Source organism: Leptopilina boulardi, unplaced genomic scaffold, assembly GCF_019393585.1.
Source record: "Leptopilina boulardi isolate dan_hultmark-lab unplaced genomic scaffold, ZJU_Lbou_2.1 LbouV2_397, whole genome shotgun sequence".
In the NCBI taxonomy this organism is placed as follows: Eukaryota; Metazoa; Arthropoda; class Insecta; order Hymenoptera; family Figitidae; genus Leptopilina; species Leptopilina boulardi.
Genome location: NW_026137970.1, coordinates 490,157 through 496,488, shown reverse-complemented (window position 1 = coordinate 496,488; position 6,332 = coordinate 490,157). Strand labels below are relative to the sequence as shown.

At 27.6% G+C, this 6,332-nt stretch overlaps 1 long non-coding RNA gene across 1 annotated transcript in view; it reads right to left on the bottom strand.

Moving 5' to 3' along the window:
* Positions 1 to 4,030, bottom strand: part of LOC127288903 (uncharacterized) — a 67,091-nt gene extending 63,061 nt beyond the window's left edge. Inside the window, exon 1 of the long non-coding RNA XR_007844104.1 lies at positions 2,637 to 4,030. This is a non-coding gene — a long non-coding RNA (uncharacterized LOC127288903). The remainder of the gene's footprint in view (positions 1 to 2,636) is intronic.
* Between the last annotated feature and the right edge of the window lie 2,302 nt (positions 4,031 to 6,332).

Here is a 6,332-nt window from a genome sequence, read left to right as displayed (position 1 = left end):
AGCAATGGCGAATAGAAGAAAATATTCAAAATACAAATCGAATATATTTTTTTTCTGACTTAAATACTTATTAGAATAACATATAAATAACATAAAATCAAAATCAACTCAAATTTTTTTTGTTTTTTTTTATAAGTCCTTACATTTTTTCCATTTCTTGACGTAAAATGAATTTTCATCTACTTTATTAAATTTTATGAATGTAGGTAGTTTTATTGTTTTTTATGTATCATTTGGTTTCTATAACATTGAATTTAACAAAACATTTTGGAAGTGTTATTTTACTCATTAATTTTTTGCGGCAAAGTTTTAACCTTTTTTTCTCACTTTTTCTATTAACAACTTTTCCCTCTAGATTCAATGTTTCTGAAGCATTATCCATGCAACATTTTTTCAACTATAAAGAAATCATTGTGAAGTGAAACAAAAATGGTTATAAATGTAGGAGGCAAAATTATAAACAATTATAAATTAACAAAGTATAAAAAATGCTATTTTTTTTTAGAAAAAATTCATTTTTGAACAAACGTTTTAGCAAATGAATATTTCTACATTTTGGGTTTTTAGAACGTTCATTACTATTCTCAAGTCAGTTCTTAAAAATTCAAAATAACGGATTAATTAGGGCAGACGATTTTTGTAAAAATTCATTGGAAACACTTGAAACTCGTTATTCGGCGGTTTTTGAGGTCGGTGATTATTAATCTGATGTTAGATTTTCATTTGTTTTCGGTACAGCAAAACATTTTTATATTTATTTTTATAATATTCATTATATCTGACATGTACGACTATTCAATTAAAAAGTATTATCAGTAACTGAAATTTGTCTTTCTATTTTTTTGTTTTGCCTTTGATTCACATGGCGTATATTCCCTTTTGGTATTAAAGTTCTTTTGATCTGTGTTAATTTTTGAGTTATTTATTTTGTGCCTTTTATCGTTTAGCATAAATTATATAAGTTTTGGAGCATGGAAGACGAAATTAGCGAATTAGCATTAAATCCGATCGATACTGAATCCACTGATGATAATATAGGTTGTGAAAACCTGTAGATCATCATATTACCACTCTTATGCCGCCAGATGGTGATAATTTTTTTCTCACAGTTGAGATCAGTCTTGAATACTATAAAAGCTAATACTCTAACTCAGAAGGTGTATTTCAAAGCATAATTTTTTTCTTTACGGATGAATTGCAGTAATATTAATTATTTTTCACTATTAATTCTAAGTGAAATCTCAGATTTAGATATTTCAGAATCTACATGAAATCCTATATGATTTCTTATGTTCAAATCAATCATATATATGATCCCACGTGAGAATTTTTAATATGATTTCATGGCAGATTTTTTGTAATAATTTTTTATTTAAGAATCGAAAAAAGATTTTATGTATGATTTGATATAGGAAAATTTCTGGTTAATGATTGAGCAGTGAGTTTTGGTATGATTTTTAATGAGAAAACACGAAGGAAATTGGCATAAGAAAAAATTTCGTTAATGGATTAATGAACGCCCTATACTTTTCCTATTGTATGTTTCTAATTTTCGAGCGTGAAACGCGAGTGCCGTGATGAGAATGTTATCCTTAAAGTCAATGTACTTTAACCCTTTCATGGCCAGTGGGACACATACGTCCCACCTACTTCAAAAAATCATAACTTTCTTAAAACTTAATCGATTAACTCCACTAAGATCTCATTTTGAAGGGGAGGGATAGAGTAACAAATGTAAATACATGTATTTTTTTTAAAAACTACCCTCTTTGAAATACACCCCTTCAAAAAACCCGAAAAATGAGAAAAATGAAAAAACAGGTATAAATTTCAGAAGAAATTTTTTTTTCAGGCTTTCATAGTAACATATGTTTAAAAATATTGCAACCTTTGTAAAAAAAAATTAATATTAAAAATTCAACCCGAGGGTGCAGAAAAATAACTAAAACTACCCCTAAAAACCAAAACCTTTAAAAATTAACAAATTCGCTTGAAAATTGTTACTTGGGGGTTTTCGGGGTCGCTGATTACGAATCCGAAGTCCGTTTTCAAAAATTAAATATGGCGGATCCAAAATGGCGACCGATAATTATAAAAATTTACTAGATTCACGTGAAACTTATCACTCGGGGGTTTTCGGGGTCGCTGATTACGAATCCGATGTCCGTTTTCAAAAATTCAAAATGGCGGAACCAAAATGGCGACCGATAATTATAAAAATTTACTACATTCGCGTGAAACTTATCACTCGGGGGTTTTCGGGGTCGCTGATTACGAATCCGATGTCCGTCTTTAAGAATTCAAAATGGCGGATCCAATATGGCGACCGATAAATATAAAAATTCACTAGATTCATGTGAAACTTGTCACTTGGGGGGTTTTCGGGGTCGCTGATTACGAATCCGATATCAGATTTAGAAAATTGAAAATGGCGGATCCAATATGGCGGACGAAATGATTAACTTTAATTAGATTCATCTGAAACTTATTACTCAGGGGTTTTCGGGGTCGATAATTACGAATATGATGTCAGTTTTTAAAATTGCAAAATAATGCTGGTGTCATTATTGCCTATTAATTTTGTAGCTTTTAGTGCCTGTTGTTAGGAGTTTAGTATGAAAATGAAAATTACAGACCCAGGCTTAATCGGTGAGGTAGTGGGAGAACGCTACACAGAGAAAACGAAACGACGCGCTGATTGCCTTATAACAGCAGTTCCACATGGGAGCTTCTTTGCTACTGTCGTACCCCCCCTTTCATTTACCCAATGCACTCCCCTCTACGCCATCGTGGAGGGGAGTGCATTGAGTATGTACTCAATGCATTACTCAATGTGATAATAATCAGTGAAAATTATTTTTCTGATTGTTGAAAACTGAATTCAGTATCTTATAACTTATGAATTAGGGGTGGATATCAAGGGTAGGGGGTGAGTTTATTATTATTATCCATATCTGTGAAACATTGAAATACTTTTTTACAATTCAGAAGCACTTAGAATCCATATAATTTTTTTCATTTATTCACAAAAACATTTATCATTAAGGGGTGGTTATTTGACTTAAGGGTTGTTTTTCAGGGGTTGTTTATATTTAGTATTAATACTTAGTTATCATAGAACATTTTTTTTTCATATTTTCGAAAATCAGTGAAAATTATTTTTTTGATTGTTCCAAACTGAGAATAGTTATGAATTAGGGGTGGGCTTCAAGGGTAGGGGGTGAGTTTATTATTATTATTATCTATGTCTGTATAACTTTCAAATAATTGTTTATAATTTAGAAGCAATTAGAATCTATAGATTTTTTTTAATCATTTACAAAAACTTTCACCGTCAAGGGATGATTATTTGACTTTAAGGGTGTTTTCAAGGGGTTATTGTTCCTTTTCAATTTTTAAGCAACCAGGCAATGTTTATAAATAAATAAAAAGTAGATAAGAGCTGAAAAATATTTAATTCATCAATTTAGTTAAATATCAGTTTTTTGGGGTAGTAATGTACCGTGGGGGTGGTTTTAAGGGGTGAGACATGTTAAAAAAAAAATTTTTCTCATACTGAATACTTTAGTAATTAAATCTAATATACATTATAAGTCTAAAGTAACGACAAAAAACTCGGCCATTAAAGGGTTAAGAAAATGAAATTTAATTTATAAAAACCAAAAATTTCGCTTATATAAATTGTCCAAAAAATTTTATGAATAAAAACATTAGCGCGAAACCTCATATAATAAATTTGTTGCTTAAAAAATGCATTTACTTTAAAGTTCTTTTTTTTAATGTTTTTAAATTTTGAATTAATTTTTTCTCTTACTCAATTGAAATTAGTTAAAAGCAGAAAATCTCAATTTATTAAATAATTTGGTTTGTCGATTTTTGTTAATTACAAAGACCTGGCCAATCCACAGCGCAAAATTAAGGAACTAAGTTTGAACAGCTGCAGTGCCGCCATTCTCTTTTTTTTGCTCGATAAAAAATTTATTCTAATACCTTTTAACCTTACCTATTTGTATAATTTAATGCATTTTAATAAAGACTATAAGTTGTTTCTAATAAATTTTTCAAAACAAATCGATTATATGAAGCTTCTCTTTTAAAATAACTACTTTTGTACTTATTTTAACATTGTGTGTAATTAATTTTACTCTTTTAAATAAAATTAATAAAAATAATTTCTTTCTTCCTCACATTTTACTTCAAAATTTAGTTCAATCAACTACAAAATCTCATTCTACCAAATGGATTCTTGGGTCATTCAACTATTTTCTGGTAGTATAATTAATAATAATAATACAGCCCCGCAGGGGGCTGTCGTATCTTTTTAATGATATTACTATCAAAATTTGAATTTTAATGATAAAAAGTCATTTTTCTCATTTGACGTACTGATCGATTTTTTCAAAATTTTTTCAAAAAAACTACTTCTTTTTACGAAACTTTTAAGCCTAGGCCGATAAAGGGCAAACAATTTTTACATTTTCGAAATTTTTAAAAAATTTTTGAATGTTGAATTTTTTAAAAATATTTTTGATTTTTTTTTATACTACGTACTTTTATGTATTTTGATGCGCTGATTACGAAAATCATAGTGATAATACCCAAAAATTTGATTTTTATGGTGAAAAACATCAATAAGTCTCAAAATTTATGGTTTTCTTCGTTTATTGGGTAAAATATGCAAAATTAAAAAAAAAACTTTCAAACAAGAGTTATAGATCTTATTAAAATAGATTTTTTATATCTTACGCATTTTTTTTAATTTTGCATTTTTTACCCAAGTACTAAAAGAAAAAAAAATTGGAGAAGCAATTACAGTAGGGTTAACTTTTCATTTTTCGTACTTGATAAGTCTTTTAAATAACTTATCAAAGTTTGAATTTTTATTAAAGTGGCCACGACTAGAACATTTACCAAGTAAATTCTAAAAAGTTTTACATTTAAGGTAAATTTTGTGAAAATAATAAAAATAATAATAATATAGAAATTTATATTTCAATGTGAAAAACTGCTACAGCTGACTGTGCAAGTAGCGTTGGACTTAATTGCGCACCAACCACGCTTTCCTAAAACTTCAATAACTTTAAAAGTTTTTAATGAATTGATTTAATATTTTACAGAAAACTTCCTTATATAGTGATAAACAAATGTCTCACTGGAAGTTTTCTGAACTACAAAGTTCCCCGCAGACATTTTGTCGATGAAAGTAAGAAAACGTTATTATCAACTGGTCTCAATTTTTATTAAAAAAAATTTAAACAATTAAGGTTTTTTTAATTTTTTATTATTTTGTCGCCTTCAGTTGACCCTAATACGAATACATATCAAATTTGAATCGAATTCTTTAATAATTGTCGGAGATATGATGATTTATGTTTCAAAACTGAATTAAATTTAACAATTTAAATTTCTCAGTTTTTGATCTCTAGAAACTAAACTATTCGTTTTATTAAAAAATTTAAAAGAGAAAAAAGATGCGCCTTTTAATTTCCTATAATGTAATATTTTTCAAAATTCAAAATTTTGAATTTCAATTTTTATCATTTTTTCGAACGTTTGACTGGCTTTATGGAGTTCAACCGAGCGTAGAGCCTGTTCTAATATCCAGCTCCTCAAATATCAATGAAAAATTTTATTATCTAAATTATTTCTATTCTTTTTTTATTAATAATTATCAAAAATTAATTATACGGATATTAATAGTCAATATTACGAAATATCAAATTTTTCTGAAAATAGGTCACAATGACTTTTGATGAAATATAATGGAATGACCCGTATCTAATATTTTGAATTTGTACTTTGTAATTTTATTATTCTGACAATAAAATGTTCATTAGAAATCTCAAAACCGCCTCTATTAACCAAGTTTGAGTTCAATTCAGTAGATTGAAGTTAAGTTACATTATAATTTTTTTTCAAAAGTTTTAATTTGTTTATTTAAAGTTTTTTTATGATTGTAAAAAATACTGAAATGAAAATATTTTGTCATATTAAAAATGTTTTAATTAATACCATATTATGAACTTTTTATATCCTACTAGTGATAAAATAGTATTTTTTAAAGAAATATAAATATTCCGTAAACATTACAAAATAAAGAAATCAATACGGTAGCAAAGTATTCATGAAATGAACATACAAAATATATACTTTAACTTGGCAGAGCATTTTTATAAATTCGTTTACAATGATTGTATATATTATAAAATTGTTAACTAGAGATGGTATGGTTTAGCCCGGTTTAACATTGATCGTATAATATAAAGTAGTATGTCTATAATCTTGGAGATGGCGCAACGCATCAGCAATTTTTACACTAAGGGGTGAATGTA